The sequence below is a fragment of the Canis lupus genome, chromosome 12 (assembly GCF_011100685.1).
Source record: "Canis lupus familiaris isolate Mischka breed German Shepherd chromosome 12, alternate assembly UU_Cfam_GSD_1.0, whole genome shotgun sequence".
NCBI lineage: Eukaryota > Metazoa > Chordata > Mammalia > Carnivora > Canidae > Canis > Canis lupus.
In genome coordinates this window covers 694190-713891 of record NC_049233.1, presented here as the reverse complement: position 1 = coordinate 713891, position 19702 = coordinate 694190, and the positions used below count along the sequence as shown (strand labels likewise).

Here is a 19702-nt window from a genome sequence, read left to right as displayed (position 1 = left end):
ACATCTCGTTACTACCACTCTCTTACCCATCACAAATTAGACAGCATCAACAGTTTTATAAAAACTGCTTACTAGGGATCCCTGAGTGGCTCAGCGATCCACTAGTGCCTGCCTTCAGCTCAGTGCGTGATCCTGGAGACCCGGGATTGAGTCCCACGTCGGGCTTCCTGCATGGAGCCTACTTCTCTCTCTGCCTGTGTCTCTGCCTCTCTCTCTCTCTCTCTCTCTCTCTCATTCTGTGTCTCTCATGAATAAATAAATAAAATCTTTAAAAAAAAAAAAAAAAGAACTCATCACCCTTTAATTATTTGTTCAGTGTCTTTCATCCCATTGTCCTGTGACCTCCATGGGGGCAAGATGGCTATCCTGTTCACTGCTATATCCAGTATCTTGTGTAACACCTGGCACCTAAGAGAAATTTTATATTTGTTGAATGAATGGATGTGAATAAGCAGTGGGAGCAGGCTCTCTCAAAGGTTAGAGAAGGTGTTGTACCAGCCAGTAGTTAGCTGATGATGCCACAGGATGTTAATCTCTGCCTAACAGAAACCAATAGCCTCTGAGTTCAAGCCTCCCTCCTGTTGCAAACACATTCTGTTGTCTGCTTAGCCTGGGAGCTATACCAGTGGGTGGAAACCTGCCCTGCCAAAAAGGCTAATTAATCCTAAAAGCCACATCAGTGTCATAGCTCTAACCTGTCCAATCTGGTGTCTCTTTGGTCGCAATCTCTAGCCTTAGGTTGAACCTCAAGAGAGTCACAACACCTGGAAAAAGGACAATACCTCCATTCTACCCCTCACTGTAGGGGGATTACCTGGAGACTGGCTTTCCTGCTGTGCCCTGTAGGCTAAGGTCACTTGCCTGTCAGTGGATCTCTTAGAGGTCCACATTCTGGCATCAGGTAGGCATAGGTCAGGTGGGTCCTCAGGCAGGGACCTGGAACTCAGAATGGGAGCTTTGAACAGACATAAGTGGGAATGTGCAGGGGTCTATCTTTCTCCCCTTAGACTCGGGGAGCTTCTTTGAGTTGGAGGCAGCAGGCTAGGAGTGAAGGAGGAGCAATCGTGCAATTCCCTGTGGGCTGAAGATAAATCAGCTCTGTCCTGTGAATCAGATTAACTGGTTGCCTGCTACTCAATTCTTTGATTTCCTTTTCTTTTTTTTTTTTTTTTTAAGATTTTATTTATGTATTCATGAGAGAAACAGAGAGAGAGGCAGAGACATAGGCAGAGGGAGAAGCAGGCTCCACACAGGGAGCCCGGTGTGGGACTCGATCCCAGGACTCCAGGATCATGCCCTGGGCCGAAGGTGGTGCTAAACCGCTGAGCCACCCAGGGTGCCCTGATTTCCTTTTCTTAACTCTAGATCTTTAGGGAATTATTATTTGATTATTGAGATTCTGCATTGCTGATGGCTTCAACTGTGGTTGCCCGCAACCATAAAGGGACAGGGAAACTTCTGGGGCATGGCAGAGCTGGGAAGTCCCCTTCTCCCCATAGGGATGCTCCCTCCAACTGCATCCCCTAGGATGTTCCTCTTACTTTATTATGGGACATGGCTGTTTCTTTGCAGCATCTAGACCAGCTGAGGAAGGCCCCTGACTCCAGTCCTCAAATGGAGATGACCCCAAAGCACCCCAAGTTGGCTCTGGAGATTTGTTCTCCTGATGCTTAGAGTTGCTTTGGGTAATCTGGAGGCCTTGATGGAAGAAAGTCACCACCTAGAAGGTAAAAGGATCCCATCTGTGTTCTCAGAGTCAGGAATGTGGTCTACCCACCGCTTCTCACCTCAAGACCTCAAGGCTCAAAGCTACCTTTCATTTCACAAATAAGATCTCCCCTCTTCTGTGTTGTGCACAGCCCTCCCCCCCCCCCGCCCCGTTCCAGGGCACTTATCTAGTTCCCACAAGATTGGATCTCTCTCTCTCTCCCATTGCTCTGAAAGAAAAAAACTCTGAATGATGAGTCACAACCCTTCCCTCCCAAATCCCCATTATTAAAAATGTTGATATTTTGTTTACATGTGAATTACCGATAGCCTTCTTTTCTCTCTCCCACATGTACATACTTTCTCATTTTTCCAACTAATATGTATGTCTATCTTTCCTCAGCCTGCAATTGAAGGTTTGTGACAGGGCAGGTCCCATCATCCTCAGCTCTTACTCAAGGCTCATTAATTAACTCAAAAGTTAATACTCTTTTAGGGCATTTGTGACCTCAGAGGAGAGTTCACTTACAATGCTGTGCTGATAAACCAGCATGAGTGGTTTCACTACCAGGAGGTAAAATCCCTGATTTGCAAAGGTTACCAATTTCCATGATGTAAATACCCCCACCCACCATGACCACTTTCCAACTAACAATGGTTTAACGACCAGCTTGTAACAATTTAATAATTTCTCTCACCAGTTGGTCTGAGGTGGCTGAAGCACATCACTTGTTCTAGGGGAGCTCCAGAACATTCTTGGGTCCCTAAAATGTCTCAACAAAATGAGCAATAGATTCAGTGGAAGTGAAGGAAGGAATGACCCCTCATGTGCCATTTTCACCTGCTGGCTTTCTTGGCTCAGAGTACTGGAAAGAGTATGGACTTTAGGGAGCCAAAGCTCTGGGTTCAAATCCTTGTGTAACTTGGGCAAGCTTTAGCTTCCAACTCTGCAAAAGAGGATTGATAAAACCTACCTGTGGGATTACTTTAAGAATAAAATGAGGGGATCCCTGGGTGGCGCAGCGGTTTAGCGCCTGCCTTTGGCCCAGGGCACGATCCTGAAGACCCGGGATCGAATCCCACGTCGGGCTCCCGGTGCATGGAGCCTGCTTCTCCCTCTGCCTGTGTCTCTGCCTCTCTCTCTCTCTGTGTCACTATCATAAATAAATAAAAATTAAAAAAAAAAAAGAATAAAATGAGGGCAGCCCCAATGGCCCAGCGGTTTAGCACTGCCTTCAGCCCAGGGCCTGATCCTGGAGACCTGGGATCGAGTCCCATGTTGGGCTCCCTGCATGGAGCCTGCTTCTCCCTCTGCCTGTGTCTCTGCCTCTCTCTCTGTATCCATCATGAATAAATAAATAAAATCTTTTAAAAAAAGAATGAGGGATCCCTGGGTGGCCCAGCGGTTTGGCGCCTGCCTTTGGCCCTGGGGCGTGATCCTGGAGACCAGGGATCGAGTCCCAAGTCGGGCTCCCGGTGCATGGAGCCTGCTTCTCCCTCTGCCTCTCTCTCTCTCTCTGTGACTATCATAAATAAATAAAAATTTAAAAAAAAAGAATGAAATGAGATGCCTAAATAAAATGCCTAATATATAGCAAGCTCTCCATAATGTTCTTTGTTTTGCACCCACCCTGGTCTTAATTTTTCCTGTAGTTCACATGATTATTTTCCAAAGGGTCCAACAGGGGGAGCCCAAACTCAACACTGTCAGGGTGGAGGGCTGGTAATTCAGCCCAACTCTCTCACCAGTCTTGGTTTTAACTGGGGAAGCTTTGAGGAGCAAAGCTTTTACTCTTTCAGGCTCTCCCTTGTCCTCATCCTAAAAGAAATGAGTCCATCAAAATATTTTAGAATGGGATTTATGCCACTCGCCTTCATTCTCCTCCGAGATGGCAGGCTATACTCCTAATGAGAAACCATGGTCCATGAAGGGAGCACCACGTCAGGACCAGAGCAAGGGCGGCAAGCTTCACCAAAACTGTACTTTACACAGTGCAGAGCACATAAAGCTTTCTGCACAGCCAAAATGCTTCCCACACCAAACCAAGTCCCATAATAAGTGGTTACACCTAACTCTCATAGTAAAAAATGTGCATCAGGAGGCTGTGGTCAGACATCTAGAAGAGCTTTCTAACTATAAAACCACTATAGAAGGATTGGAGTCTTTGTGGCTGGGAAGGGTGGAGAGAGGAAGGGAGGTGGAAGGAACATGAGGCTCACTATTTTTGAGAAGTGTGGCTGTTCACAAACATTGGAATTATCGGAATGACACAGAGAGGGGCATCAAACAAAATTTTGAGGAAATCTGATTTCTTGTGATAAAGAGCTTTTGATAACCTGAGACAGTTTTGGAAACTTGGAAGCACAAAAACTCTTAATGAATGGGAAACCTTGGATTTGAACCATGTATGGTCACTTTCTAGCTGACTAACCCATGCAAGTTATTCAACCCCTCTAAGTCTCAGTCACTCATCTATTCATTCACTCCACCTATATTTATTAAGCATCTTGTATGAGTCAGGGGCTAAATGAATCCTGAGGAGACAAAGGTGAGTAAAACTAAGTACTGTCCTTTTTTTTCGTGGCATTTACAATGTATTCATCTGTAAAAAGCATACTAATGCTGGGACAACTAGATACCCACGTGCAAAAGAATGAAGTTGGGTTCCCACCTCACACCATATATGAAAATTAATTCAGGGCAGCCCCAGTGGCGCAGCGGTTTATCGCCGCCTGCAGCCCAGGGTGTGATCCTGGAGACTCGGGGATCGAGTCCCCACATCGGGCTTCCTGCATGGAGCCTGCTTCTCCCTCTGCCTGTGTCTCTGCACCCCTCCCCCCGTGTGTCTTTATGAATAAATATATTTTAAAAAAATCTTTAAAAAAAAGAAGAAAGTTTAAGAAAAAAAAGAAAAGAAAAAAAGAAAATTAATTCAAAATATATCTAAAGGGCAGCCCGGGTGGCTCAGCCGTTTAGCGCGGCCTTCAGCCCAGGGCCTAGTCCTGGAGACCCGGGATCGAGTCCCACGTCGGGCTCCCTGAATGGAGCCTGCTTCTCCTTCTGCCCTTGTCTCTGCCCTTCTCTCTCTGTGTCTTAAATAAATAAATAAATAAATAAATAAATAAATAAATAAATGTGTCTAAATATAAATATCTAAATATAAAACTATTAAACTCTTAAAAGAAAACACAGACATAAAACATAAGTATAAATCTTTGTGACCATGAATTAGGTAATGGCTTCGTAGATATGACACCGGTTGTACAAGTAACAAAAGAAAAGAACACATAAATTAGAATTTATCAAAATTTAAAACTTCTGTGCCTCAAAGGACACTATCAAGAAAATGAAAAGATGGGGCACCTCACTGTTTGAGTGTCTGCCTTGGGCTCAGAGTGTGATCCTGGGATCCAGGATCCAGTCCCACATCAGGCTCCCTGCATGGAGTCTGCTTCTCCCTCTGCCTGTGTCTCTGCCTTTCTCTCTCTCTGTCTCTCATAAATAAATAAATAAATAAATAAATAAATAAATAAATAAACAAACAAATAAATAAATAAATAAATCCCTTTAAAAAATAAATAAAAATGGGCAGAGGATCTAAATAGACATTTTTCCAAAGAAGACATATAGATGACAGACACATGAAAAGATGCTCAACATCACTCATCATTAGGGAAATGAAACTCAAAACCACAGTGACAAATCACCTCACACCTATCAGAATGGCTAGAATCAAAAAGACAAGAAATAACAAGTGTTAGGGAGGATGTTGGGAGAAAGGAATCTTCATGCACAATTGGGAGGAGGGTAAATTAGTGCAGCTACTGTGGAAAACAGTATGGAGTTTCCTCAAAAAATTAAAAATAAAAATACTACATCATTCAGTCATTCCACTACTGAGTATTTACCCAAAGAAAATGAAAACACTAATTCAAAAAGATATATGCACTCCTGTATCTATTGTAGCATTATTTACAACAGCCAATAGATGGATGCAAGTGTCCATTGATTGGTGAATGGGTAAAGAAGATATACAAAGGAATATTACTCAGCCATAAAAGGGATGAGATCTTGTCATTTGCAACATCATAAATAGACATAAAAGGTATTATGCTAAGTTAAGTAAGTCTGAGAAAGACAAATACCATTTAATTTCACTTATATATGGAATCTAAAAAAGGAAATGAATAAATAAACAAACAAACCAAAAATAGAAACAGACCCATAAATACAAAGAACAGAGGGGAGGAAGCTTAAGGGGATGGGTAATATGGGTAAAGAAGAGTGAGAGATATAGGTTTCCAGTTACAGAATAAATAAGTCACAGGGATAAAAGGTACAGAATAGGGAATATAGCCAATGATACTATAATAGCATCTTATGGTGACAAATGGCAGCTACACCTGTAGTGAGCATGGCATAACCTACAGACTTGTTGAATCAGTATATTGTACACTTGAAAGTAAGGTAATATTCTGTGTCAACTAGACTTCAATAATCAACCAATCAATCTCTGAGGAGAACAAACTCTGAGGAAAACAAACTCTGAGAAGAACAAAACCACAAAATAAAGAAGAAAGAGAGAGAACTGATATATGCTGTAATGTAAATAAACTTCAAAAACATTGTGCTAAATTAAAGAAGCCAGACACAAAGACTACATATTGTATGATGACATTTATGTGAAATATCCAGAATAGACCAGTCTATTGAGACAAAAAGTAGGTCAGTGGTTGCCGAGGGCTCAAGTGAGGAGACATCTGAGGGGAAATTGGGACTATTAACAGGCATGGGGTTTCTTTTGGGGGTGATGAAAATGTTCTAAAATTTACTGTGCTGTTGATTGCACAATTCTGTGAGAACACTAAAAGCATTTCAATTGTACGCTTTAAAAGGATAAATCAGGGGCGCCTGAGTGGCTCAGTGGTTGAGCTGTCTGCCTTTGGCTCAGGTGGTGATCCCAGGGTCCTGGGATTGAGTCCCACATTAGGTTCCCCCCAGGGAGCCTGCTTCTTTCTCTCTCTGCCTGTGTCTCTGTCTCTCTCTGTCTCTGTGTCTCTTATAAATAAATAAATGTTTAAAAAATAAAAAAAATAAAAGAATAAATTATGTGCTATGTGAATTATATCTCAATACAGTTGTTATTAAAAGTAAAGGCATAACTTGGGATGCCTGGGTTTCTCAGTTGGTTAAGGGTCTGCCTTCTGCTCAGGTCATGATCTCAGGGTCTTGGAATCGAGTCCCACATTAGGCTCCCTATTCAGCAAGGAGTCTGCTTCTCCCTCTGCCCCTCCCCTTGACTTGTGCTCTCTCCTCTCTTTCTCTCTCTCTCAAATAATAAGTAAAATATTTTAAAAACTTTTTTAATTATTAAAAAGTAAAGGCAAGGGATCCCTGGGTGGTGCAGCAGTTTGGCGCCTGCCTTTGGCCCAGGGCGTGATCCTGAAGACCCGGGATCGAATCCTAGGTCGGGCTCCCGGTACATAGAGCCTGCTTCTCCCTCTGCCTGTGTCTCTGCCTCTCTCTCTCTCTCTGTGTGACTATCATAAATAAAAAAAAAAAGTAAAGGCATAACTCAAATATATATGTGTATATCCACATTCATACAGCATTATTCACAAGAGCCAAAAGGTGGATACAGCCCTGATGGATGAATAGATAAACAAAATGTAGTATATACATACAATGGAATATTACTTGGCCTTAAAAAGGAAGAAAATTCTGTTACATGCTACAACATGAATGAACATCAAATACGTTATGCTAAATGAAATAAGAGTCAGTCACAAAAGGACAAATATATGGTCTCACTTATATGGGATACCTACTATAGTTAAATTCATAGAGATAGAAAGTAGAATAGTGGTTATCAGGGGCAACAGGTGGGGAATGGGAAGACACTGTGTACAGAGTTTCATTTGGGGAAGATGTAAAAGCTCTAGAGATGAATAGTGGTGTTGGTTGCACAACATGTGATTATACTTAATGCCATGAGCTGTATCCTTAAAAATGGTTAAAGTGGTACATTTCTTTCCATGTCTATTATTTTTATTAGGGCAAGAGTGTGTATGTTCTGTAACTTATTTCCTCACAAGCATGAACGGGGAGGAGTCCTTCTCTCTCTTTCTTTACATGGACTGCCCTTGGGCGTGGTCACAATGTGCCACCACAGTGGGACAACTCACCTTCTTTTCAGGCAAGGGGCAAAGCTTAAATCTTAGGACCACCAGGTAGGATCTTCTGCAGCTGCTTAGCCTCTTAGGCCCAGCTTTCCCTTCACACTTTCTTCCACTGCTCTTCCTTGGCAAAGAAATCAGTACATTGCTTTCTGAGAAGGATGCCAGTCACCTATGTGCCTTGAGGAACTCTGTAACACTCATAGCTCTCAGAGGGCAGGCCCACAGGAGGGTTAGGGACTGGTGGTGGAAGCCGACTGTGCCAGAATTCTTCCTCTACTTCCCTTAGCATCTGGGCAGCCTTCCCCAAATCCTTTTCACTCTTATATTCTTCAAACTGGTTCATGCCAAACAAGCAAAGGACCAGTACTTGTCCCTGTGAATGTGCTACAACTTGTAGTAGCACAGCACCCACTCACAAAGCTCCAAGAGGCCATGATGGCCACTTGCCTTCAGTGGCTACCAGGACTCCCTAATAAGGTCAATTTATGTTGTGTATACTTTACTACAATTAAAAATAATAACAGTGGCACCTGGGTGGCTCAGTTGGTTGAGCATCTGCCTTCGACTCAAGCCATGATCCTAAGATCCTGGGATCCAGTCTTGCATCAGGCTCCCTGCTCAGTGGGGATTCTGCTTCTCTCTATCCCTCTGCTGCTCCCCCTGCTTATGCTCTCTCTCTTTCTCTCTCTCTCTGTCAAATAAGTAAATAAAATATTTTTTAAAAAATAATAATAAAAGCAGAGTGCCTGAATGATTCAGCCTGCTAAGCATCCGACTCTTGATTTTAGCTCCAGTCATAATCTCAGAGTTGTGGGATTGAGCCCTGCATGTGATTCTCTCTCTCCTCTCCCTCTGCTCTTCCTATCCCCACACAAGCCCATACACTCTCTCTATCAATAATAATAATAACGGCATAGTAGTAGTTCTTACCTCATAGGGTTGTTGTGAGGACTGATGAGATCAATATTGGCTGAAGGAATGGCTAAAGTGTGTAACTTTAGCCATTTGTAATGGCTAAAGTTCATAACATTTATGAACCAGGCTTGGAGAGTGAGGTTCAGGGTGGTGGAGGGACACTTTAATTTTCTACTCTAATTCATGTATCTATTTTTCAGATTTTTTATAACTGGTATAGTTTCATAATTAAAAAAAAAGAAATCAGGGCTGTTTACATTCCTGCATTACTGATTTGTTCAAGATTTAATATCCACAGAAAAGTGCATGAGGATTGGGATCAACATTCTATTCTTGGCTTATGTTTGACCTTCTGTGTTTATATCTCTATGTGTAATTTTTTCCAGATTTCCTTAGCTTTGCTTGCTTTTCTTCCCCTCCACCCCCAGCTTACTTAACTCTCTTAGTCACAGTCTTAAACCTCCTAGTCTAATCACTGGACCTGCTCTCATGCAGGAAGAGAAACCCCAGACTGCAGGCAGCGTGCCTCCATGTTCATCTGTAGACAGTGTCTTCTCAACTCCTCTTCCCCATTTTTACCTCCTTCCCCATAGTGAAGCATTCCCTGAGATCTGATCTTCAGTGTCTGGCTGCAAATTGAGAGGTCTGCTGCTCCAGGAAGCCCAGAGACAGCTGGGAGCCCTGGCCGGAAGTCTGTTTCCTGGGCAGAGAACACTGGCAGAAATCCAGACCACTGACGTCACCTGGTCCGGATGGCGGAAGCCATTGCCCAACCATAGGAAGTTGATGCCAACAACACATTTCTCTGTGACTCCCTCTCTTAATTCAAAAAAGCATTTTCTTGGACAGAAAGCAGTTGGAGTGGACGTGCTCCGAACTTTGAGCCACACAACATGAAGCCTTGACTGACAAAAGAACGTGAGAGCTGACACTGGACTGAGGCTTCGAAGACACAAGTCTAAGTCATCAACGGCACTCTGCCCCCTAACTTCTGACCTTTGACAAATCGTTCAGTTTCCTTGGTCAGTTTTCTTAGCTATGAATAACACTACCTATCTCACAGAAGTTATTGTTGCAAGACTTAAGTGAGGTCATCTGTGTGGAAGATTTCATAAACTTGAAGCAGGATGCCAAAATCAAACCATGCTTCTAGGAAGGCCTTCCTGACAGCAGCAGACCCCAAGGAGACCAGAGGGAGAGTGGTTACAGGCAGATCAGAGCCAGCCGCCTGCACTGGAATGCTGGTGTGCAGCTTTACTAGCTCTAGGGCAAGGATTCATAATTATCTTCTCTGCACCCAGTTTCCTGGTGGTCAAAATGGGGATGACAAGAATACCTTCACCATGGGGCTGTCAGGAGGGTGAAGCACTTACTCCACGTAGGGCACACGGGCGCAGAGGACACTGCCCAGTCGTGGCGGCACTCACGAAGTCTCGGCTAAGGTGATTGTCCCAGACGCCATCTTGTGCACTTCCAGGCTCTAGGCTGCGCATTCGGGCTAATCCCAAGAGACCTCACAAAGAGAGATTCTGCCCCCAATCCATGGTTCACACAGCAGGCAGAGCAATTCAGCTAAAATCTGACCTTGTCACTTCTCTGTGTAACCACCCCAATCTGCCCTAGCGAACCCAGTGAAGATATCCAGCCCCTGAGACAGGCCCTTGAATTCCTCTCCAGCCTCATCTCCTGATGCCCACCGCCTCTCATCACAGTTCTAGCAACCCCAAACTACCTTCAGCTTCTCACCTCCACCATCCAGCTCTGTTGCACCTTGGCCCAGCATGCCCTCACCTCCCGGTCTTTGCTAACTCCTGGTTATTCTTCAAGACCTTTAGTTTCATGCCTTCCAGAAAATTCTTCTTCACTCTCCTGTACAGGGCTTGGTTCCCCACTCCTCCCTTAAGTCCTTGAAGGCATTTCCACCATGGCACAGGGCAGATTTTATCCTACCCCTTCAGGTGACTCACAACAGATCAAGGGATTCTTGAAAGCAGAAGCCGGCACTGGGTTGGACTTATCTCCCTAAACTCAGCACCAGTACCAGGCACACAGTGGGTGCTCGGTAAACATTGAGTGCCAGCACTGATGAATGGATGACCAAGAACTAATTAAGCTTGTTTGTTCAGCTACCAAAACAGATGACATTGCTTGCCTGGGGTTGGGCTGAGTCTCAAACAGATACAGTTTGCATTTGCCTCCTCAGCTGTTATAGAATTGCCTCTGTCTGTGTCTCAGGCATCTTCTGTATGTCTCTTCCCCCATTCTTATACTTTGTCTCACTTTTTTCACTTTGTTTCTCCTCTTTGCTTTGTGTCATATTTGTTACTCTGTGTTGCTTTATATCCTTTCCTCTTCTTTCTTTTGTGACTGCATGGATATCTGTTCTCTGACAGCTCATCCAAGGTTCTGGGCTGGTAAGAATATCCCAATAACTCTTCAGAAAGAAGGAAAGATTTTAAAAGGAAGAAAATCAAACCTTAGTATGTCCCCAGAAGTTCCATATATTTTATTTCACTTATTTTTGGTGATATCCATAATATGGTACATCCCCCAAAGAAGCTAGGTTATGATTCTGTAATAAACATCCCCAAAATCTCAATGACTTTATGCAACAAAAATGTATTTACTGCTCCTGCAGTGTAGGTTGGCTGAGGCTGCACTGGTCCTAACTCCAGGACCCAGGCTGACAGGGCAGCCACGATCCGGAACATTGTCAGTTGCCACAAGTAGGAGGAGAGAATGTGGAAAAGCACACATTGGCTTTCTAAAACTGCCACATTCGATGAGGGGCACCTGGCTGGCTCGGCTGAAAGAGCATGTGACTCTTGATCTCAGGGTTGAAATTTGAGTCCTACCCTGCATGTAGAGATCACTTAAAATTAAATCTTGTAAAAACTTCCACATAGAAGGGACACATCTTAATTAGTCAATGTAAGTTACATAGCCATACCTAGGCTAATCAGTAAGGGTTAAATAGGGTGGCAAATACAGTCTTCCTAGGAACCTGGAAGGAGAAAGAGGTTCATCTATCTTTGAACAAGATTGAGAAGCACAGTGGATATTACTGTTCCCACTTTATAGATGAAGTGTCTGAGGCTCCAGAAGTTTATTTGGTCTGTTCAAAGACATTCAGGAAGTGTCAGAGAGGGGGGCTGAACTCATGCCTTTGATTCCTGAGACTCTGCTTTTCCCATTTCAGTGGATTTTTTGTGAGCATAGACCTTTTCTGTCATTTTCTACCTAGGTTTTGGACCATGATGTGAAGCATGGCTTGCCAGCATAGCATGTCAGAAGCAGGATGATAAGAAACCCAGCTTTGCTCACCAACCTCCACATCACATCTGGAGAGGGCATCGGCATCTCTCTCCAAAGTGAGGTTTTTGAAGAGTTCCATTTTCCAAGACAAAACCAAGTAGGTCACAAAACTTGGAGCACAGTCATTTGAAACCTTCTAGGCAAAACTAATCTATGGTGACAGAAGTCAGAGTAGCAGTTATTTCAAAGGAAGGTATAAGAGAGAATGCTACATACTGACTAGATAGGGGCTTAAAGAAACCTTCTGGGAAAATGGAGTGATTCTATGTTGGAGGGGATTGTGGTTAAAAGAGTGAATGAATACATACTTAAAAAGTAATCAAGCTGTACACTTAAGATTAGTACATGTTGCTGAATAGCGGTTATGTCTCAATAAAAACAAGTGATAAAGAATATTTTCATCAAGTTAAAAAAATGTATTGTGCCAAAGATTCTGTTAAGAAAATGAAAAAAAAAAAACAAGATTTTGAGTGAAAGAAAATATTTCCAAATCACATACCCAACAAAGACATGTATCCAGAATATATAAACTCTCAAAACTCAACAGCAAGAAAACAGATGCCCTATTTAAAAATAGGCAAAAGACTTGAATAGACACTTCACTAAGGGAATATAAGGAAGGCAAATAAGCTTGACATTTGGCCATCAATTTTGCAGATTGAAACCATGATGAATTACCATTGGAGTTCTATTAGAATAGATACAGTAAAAAATGCTGACAGCATCATCAGGTGTTAACAAGAATGCAGAGCAATTCTATTTCATTACTAGTGGAATTCAAAGTCTACTCTGGGGGACGCCTGGGTGGCTCAGTGGTTGAGCATCTGCCTTCAGCTTAGGGAATGATCCTGGAGTCCCGGGATCGAGTCCTGCATCAGGCTCCTTGCAGGGAGTTTGCTTCTCCCTCTGCCTGTGTCTCTGCCTCTCTCTGTTTCTTTCATGAATAAATAAATAAAATCTTGAAAAAAAAAAAAACAAAGTCTACTCTGGAACATAGCTTGGCAATTTCTTATAAATTCGATACACTTACCATACAGTTCAACAATCCCTTATGTATTTACCTGAGAGAAAAATATGTTCTTAGCAGCTTTATTTGTAATTACCCAAAACCAGATTAAAATGGGTAAATGCATAACTTGGCATATACATACTGTGGAAGAGTATGCAGAAACAAAAACAATTATTGATACATGCAAAATTTGGATGACTCTCAAAGGCATTATGCTGAACAAATCTGATCTCATGCTGGGGCATCTGGCTGGCTCAGTTGGTGGGGCATGTGATTCTTGACCTCAAGGTTGTGGGGTTGAGTCCCATGATGGGTATACAGATTACTTAAAAATAAAATCTTTAGGGATGCCTAGATGGCTCAGTCAGTTAAGCATCTTACTTCAGCTCAGGTCATTATCCCAGAGTCCTGAGATGGGCTCCCTGCTCAGTGGGGAGTCTACTTCTCCCTCTCTCTCTGCCCCTCAGCTCCTGCTCTCTCTCACTCTCAAATAAATAAAATCTTAAATAAATAAACAAGCAAAATCTTTTGAAAAGGGTTACATGCTGTATTGTTCCGTTTATATGACATTTTTGGAAAGACAAAACAATAGTCATGGAGAATAGCTCAAACTAACAAGAGGTTTGTGGGGGATGGGAGGGAGGATGTGACTACAAAGGAATAGCATAATGGATTTTTGGGGGGGCAGTAGCTGTTCTATATCTTTTTTTTTTTTAAGATTTTATTTATTTATTCATGAGAGACACACACACACAGAGAGAGAGAGAGAGAGGCAGAGACACAGGCAGAGGGAGAAGCAGGCTCCATGCAGGGAGCCCGATGTGGGACTCCATCCCAGGTCCCCAGGATCAGGCCCTGGACTGAAGGCGGCACTAAATCGCTGAGCCACCTGGCCTGTCCTTGTTCTATATCTTGATTGTGGTGTTGATGACATGAATTTTTACATGTATTTAGATTCATAGAAGTGGGGCGCCTGGGTGTATTTCGTATCTCAGTCAGTTAAGCCTCAGGTCATGATCTTGGTTTTCCAGAATTGAGCCCCATGTGGGGCTCTGTGCTGAGTCCAGAGTCTGCCTCAGTTTCTCTCTCCCTCTCCCTCTGCTCCTCCCCCTGCTCGTTCATGCTCTCTCTCTTTCTCTCTCTCTCTAAAATAAATAAAATCTTTTAAGGGGTGCCTGGGTGGCTTAGTCCATTAAGCATCTGCCTTCACCTAGGGATTGATCCCAGGGTTCTGTGATCAAGCCCTGCCTCAACCCTCTGTGCTCAGCAGGGAGTGGAGTCTTCTCCTTCTCCTCCCTCTGCTTTCTCCTCCTGCTCATGCGCTTTCTCTTGCTGTCTCTGAAATAAATGAATACATAATCTTTTTAAAAAATAGATAAAATCTTTTTTTAAAGTTCATAGGGAGTATACACTTTTAAAAGTACATTTTACTATATGCTAATTATTATTTAAATAATAATATTTATTAATTAAATTAAATTACAATATTTAAAATATTTTTTAAATTAAAAAGAAACCTTCTAGGGGTGCCTGGCTGGCTCAGTCAGTGAGGGTATGTGACTCTTGACCTTAGGGTCATGAGTTCAAGCCCCATGTAAACAAATAAATAAACAAATACTTCCTAGCCCCTTCTAGCCCCTCAAACAATACAGAAGGGGCCCTGAGGACAGGTACTCAAGAACTAAGTGCCCTGGAAAAGGCACACCACTTTCCTCCACTCTAACCCCATACTTGACATTGGGATTTTCCTGTGCTTTATGCTTACTTCTTTTCATTGTTGTTGTTTGTTTGTTTGTTTTAAAGTAGGCTCCACATCCAATGTGGGGCTTGAACTTACCACCCTGAGATCTGGGGTCACATGCTCTACTGACTGAGCCAGCCAGGCACTCCCCTGCTTTGTTTACTTCTACATCCTCCTGCCTAGAACTTAGGTATAAAGTGAGTGCTCACCGACAGAGTCCTAACACTAGCCTGATTCATCTTGGTATACTGCACAGCTTATCTATATTTAGCCTCTTCTCCAGCTGCACTGGATAGACCATAGCTGGAAGGCATCACTGGTCTCCTCTCATAGCCCAAGCCTGGGTCATAAGCTTATCCTTCTTGGAAAGCAGAATCTCCCATCTGGCCTGTCATTTGAAATCTAAAGATATTAGGAATCTCATGAGTTTATTGTTGCTGTCATTTTAATTTTTGATGTACACTTTTATTATAAAAATAACATCTGTTCAATGTTTTTTAAAAACTCAGTCAAAAAATAATAGATTCTGTCCTACTTCTGAGAAGCCATAACTGTTACTAGTTTCTTCTCTCTAGAAACATTTATATGTGTATGCATATACACATAACAGGTATGAATGAACTGATCCACAGCTCTTGGGGCACAGGTAATTACTTATGTCTTTATGGACTCACTTATATCAAGTCTGGCTTTAGCCCTGACCATCACTGACTAGAATTCTAGAGTCTAACAGTTTTCAGACTGCCCCCTTGGGTCATACAAGGAAGCCTAGGCTCATGCAGTCCTGAGGAAACAGGAGAGTCTCCTGCTCTGACCATGGTGGTCAGAACTGCCTTATTCCTTACTCAGGCCTGTGGGGGCCATTAGAAGTCAAGCCACTCAGTCAAGCTTGGGCAGGTCCTAATCCCCTACACATGACACCCACAAAGCCAAGAGAGGGGAAAAAACAACTTTGGAAGTAATTTCATATTTGAGAAGAAGAGGAAGAGGAGCAGGAGAAGCAGATGGAGAGAGAGAAAGAGAGCACGAAAGCAGTCACATACTAGGAAAAATCACAAATCTGTAGTACATCCTTAAAGTTGCTTTTGGTTTCATATAGCTCTTTTATTTTTAAGTATATGGGGGCCACTGTAACATATTTAGTGCTTCTCTACAGTCTTGATCTGACCTTCCCTGGGGGCTGAGGACATTTGCTGAAGCTCTGAAAATGCCCTATCCAAAGCACCCCAGCCCAGCTCCGATGGACCTTGGCAGCTAATCCCATCTTAGGATGGGCCTAGACCTCCACACATCCTGGAGAAGTTGTATCCCCTATCTTCTTTCTGAGTTCCCAGAGGTCCAAGAGTTAACCAAGGGGTAGGCTACTGTCTCCACATCCTCCCCTCTCAGATTAGACATCTAGTACCTTGCAAAACTATAGCCTACTTAGGGGTATATTTCCTTTAGAGTCTCACTCAGTCTGATTCTTTCCTTTCCTTCTAAAATGCACAACAATCCTAAAAAAGAAGAACAAACAAAACCAAACCCAGGAAAAGGAAGGAAATAATAAAGATTAGAGCAGAAATAAATGATATAGAAACTAAAAAAAGCAAAAACAATAGGACAGACAAATGAAACCAGGAGCTGATTCTTTGAAATGATGAACAAAATTGGTAAACCTCTAGCCAGACTCACCCAAAACAGAAAAAGGAAAAGAAAGGAAAAGAGAGAGAGAGAGAGAAAGAACCCAAATAAAGAAAACCACTATTGAAATAGGAGAAATAACAACCAACGCCACAGAAACACGAAAAATTTTAACAGAATATTATGAAAACCTGTGTCAAAAAATTTGACAACTTAGAAGAAATGAATAAATTCCTAGAAGCATATAATCTACCACAACTAAAACAGGAAGAGGGAAGCCCAGGTGGCTCAGCGGTTTAGTGCCCACTTCAGCCCAGGGTGTGATCCTGGAGACCCAGGATGGAGTCCCACGTCAGGCTCCCTGCATGGAACCTGCTTCTCTCTCTGCCTCTCTCTCTCTCTATGTGTCTCTCATAAATAAATAAAATATTTTTACAAACAAAAAAACAACTAAAGCAGGAAGAAATAGAAATTTTGAACAAATTACCAGCAATAAAATTGAATAAATAGGGGGATCCCTGGGTGGCTCAGCAGTTTAGTGCCTGACTTCGGTCCAGGGCGTGATCCTGGAGACCCGGGATCGAGTCCCACATCAGGCTTCCTGCATAGAGCCTGCTTCTCCCTCTGCCTATGTCTCTGCCTCTCTCTCTCTCTTTCTCTGTCTCTCATGAATAAATAAATTTTTTAAATCTTTAAAAAAATTGAATAAATAATTTTAAAAACTCCACAAAAGTCCAGTGTCAGATACTTTCACAGGTAAAATTCTACCAAACATTTATTTATTTATTTTTAAAGATTTATTTATGATAGAGAGAGAGAGAGAGAGGCAAAGACACAGGCAGAGGGAAAAGCAGGCTCCATGCAGGGAGCCCTATATGGGATTCGATCCCAGGTCTCCAGGATCGCGCCCCGGGCTGAAGGCGACGCTAAACCTCTGAGCCACCCGGGACCACCCAGCATCTGATTCTTAATTTCAGTTCAAGTCATAATCTCAGTGTCATGAGATGAAGCTCCATGTTGAGTCCTGAGTTGGGCTCTCTGCTCAACAAGGAGCCTGCTTCTCTCCTTTCTCCTTCTCCCTCTGCCCCTTTTTCTCTGCCCCTTTCCTGCTCTCTCACTTTCTATTTCTCTCAAATAAATAAAATAAAATATTTTTAAAACATGTCTATACTATCCTAAGTGACCTACAGATTTAATGCAACCCTTATCAAAATACCAACAGCATTTTTCACAGAAATGGAAGAAACAGTCGTAAAATTTGTATTGAACCACAAAAGACCTTGAATAGCCAAATAAATCTTGAAAAAGAAAAACAAAACTAAAGGTATCACAATTCCAGATTTCAAGTGTTATTACAAAGTGGAAGTAATTAAAACAGTATGGTCCTGGCATAAAAATAAACACATAGATCAATGGAATAGAATAGAAAACCCAGAAATAAACCCACAATTATATGGTCAATTAATCTTCAACAAAAGAGAAATGAATAGCCAATGGGAAAAAGTCTCTTCAACAAATGGGTGTTGGGAAAACTGGATACCTATGTGCAAAAGAATGAAACTGGACTACTTTCTTTCACCACACACAAAAATAAATTCAAAATGAATTAAAGACGTAAATGTGAGACATTTGATTTCCTAACCATCAAAATCCTAGAGAGGCAGTAATTTCTCTGACATTGGCCATAGCAACTATTGGGACTACATTAAAATAAAAAGTCTCTGCACAGCAAAAGAAACAATCAATAAAACTAAAAGGCAGGGCAGCCCAGGTGGCTCACCGGTTTAGCGCCGCCTTCAGCCCAGGGTGTGATCCTAGAGACCTGGGATCGAGTCCCATGTCAGGCTCCCTGCATAGAGCCTGCTTCTTCCTCTGCCTGTGTCTCTGCCTCTCTCTGTGTGTCTCATGAATAAATAAATAAAATCTTAAAAAAAAAAAAAAACCTAAAAGGCAAATGACGTACCGGATAAAGATTAGTACCCAAAATATATAAAGAACTGATACTACTCAACACCAAAAAACAAATAATTCAATTAAAAGTAGGGACAGGGGATCCCTGGGTGGCGCAGCGGTTTAGCGCCTGCCTTTGGCCCAGGGCGCGATCCTGGAGACCCAGGATCGAATCCCACGTCGGGCTCCTGGTGCATGGAGCCTGCTTCTCCCTCTGCCTGTGTCTCTGCCTCTCTCTCTCTCTCTCTCTCTCTGTGTGACTATCATAAATAAATAAAAATTAAAAAAAAAAATAAAAAAAAAATAAAAGTAGGGACAGGACATGAAAAGACATGTTTCCAAAGTGGACATCCAGATTAACAGATACGTGAAAAGATGCTCAACATCACTCATCATCAGGGAAATGCAAATCCAAACTACAATGAGATAATACCTCTCACCCATTAGAATGGCTAAAATAAAAAACACAAGAAACAAGTGTTAGCAAGGATGTGGAGCAAAAAGGACCCCCTTGCACTGTTAGTAAGAATGCAAACTGGTGCAGCCACTGTGGAAAATAGTATGGAGTTTCCTCGAAAAGATAAAATAGAATTACCCTGTGACCCAGTATCACACTACTGGATATTTACCCCAAAATACAAAAGCATGAATTCAAAGGGATACATGCACTCCTGTTTATCGAAGCATTATTTATAATAGCCAAACTATGGAAGCAGCCCAGATGTCCATCAATTGATCAATGGATAAAGAAGAGGTGGTGTGTGTGTATATATATACACAATGGAATATTATTCAGATAACAGAGAACAAATTCTCACTATTTGCAATGACATGGATAGAGCTAGAGAGTATTATACCAAGTGAAATAAGTCAGTCTGGGGGTGTCTGGATGACTCTTTTGTAAAGCATTTTCCTTCAGCTCAGGTCATGATCCCAGGGTCCTCAGATAGAGCTCTGTGTCAGCCTCACTGCTCATTGAGGAGTCTGCTTCTCCCTCTCCTTCTGCCCCTCCCCATGTTCTCTCTCTCTCTCTCTCTCTAACTAAATAAAATATTTTTTTTTTTTTTTAATTTTTATTTATTTATGATAGTCACAGAGAGAGAGAGAGAGAGAGAGAGAGAGAGAGGCAGAGGGAGAAGCAGGCTCCATGCACCGGGAGCCCGACGTGGGATTCGATCCCGGGTCTCCAGGATCGCGCCCTGGGCCAAAGGCAGGCGCCAAACCGCTGCGCCACCCAGGGATCCCTAAATAAAATATTTTTT

General features: G+C 42.5%; 1 long non-coding RNA gene and 1 pseudogene across 2 annotated transcripts in view; both read right to left on the bottom strand.

Moving 5' to 3' along the window:
• Nucleotides 1–19702, bottom strand: part of LOC102157048 — a 30407-nt gene that overhangs the window by 3635 nt on the left and 7070 nt on the right. Inside the window, exons 3-4 of one of the 2 annotated variants that reach the window (XR_005367517.1) lie at nucleotides 2406–2480; nucleotides 1542–1720 (exon numbers count right to left, since the gene is read on the bottom strand). This is a non-coding gene — a long non-coding RNA (uncharacterized LOC102157048). The remainder of the gene's footprint in view (nucleotides 1–1541; nucleotides 1721–2405; nucleotides 2481–19702) is intronic. The other variant, XR_005367516.1, reaches the window with a different exon arrangement.
• LOC102152265 lies at nucleotides 7505–8493 on the bottom strand (annotated as a pseudogene).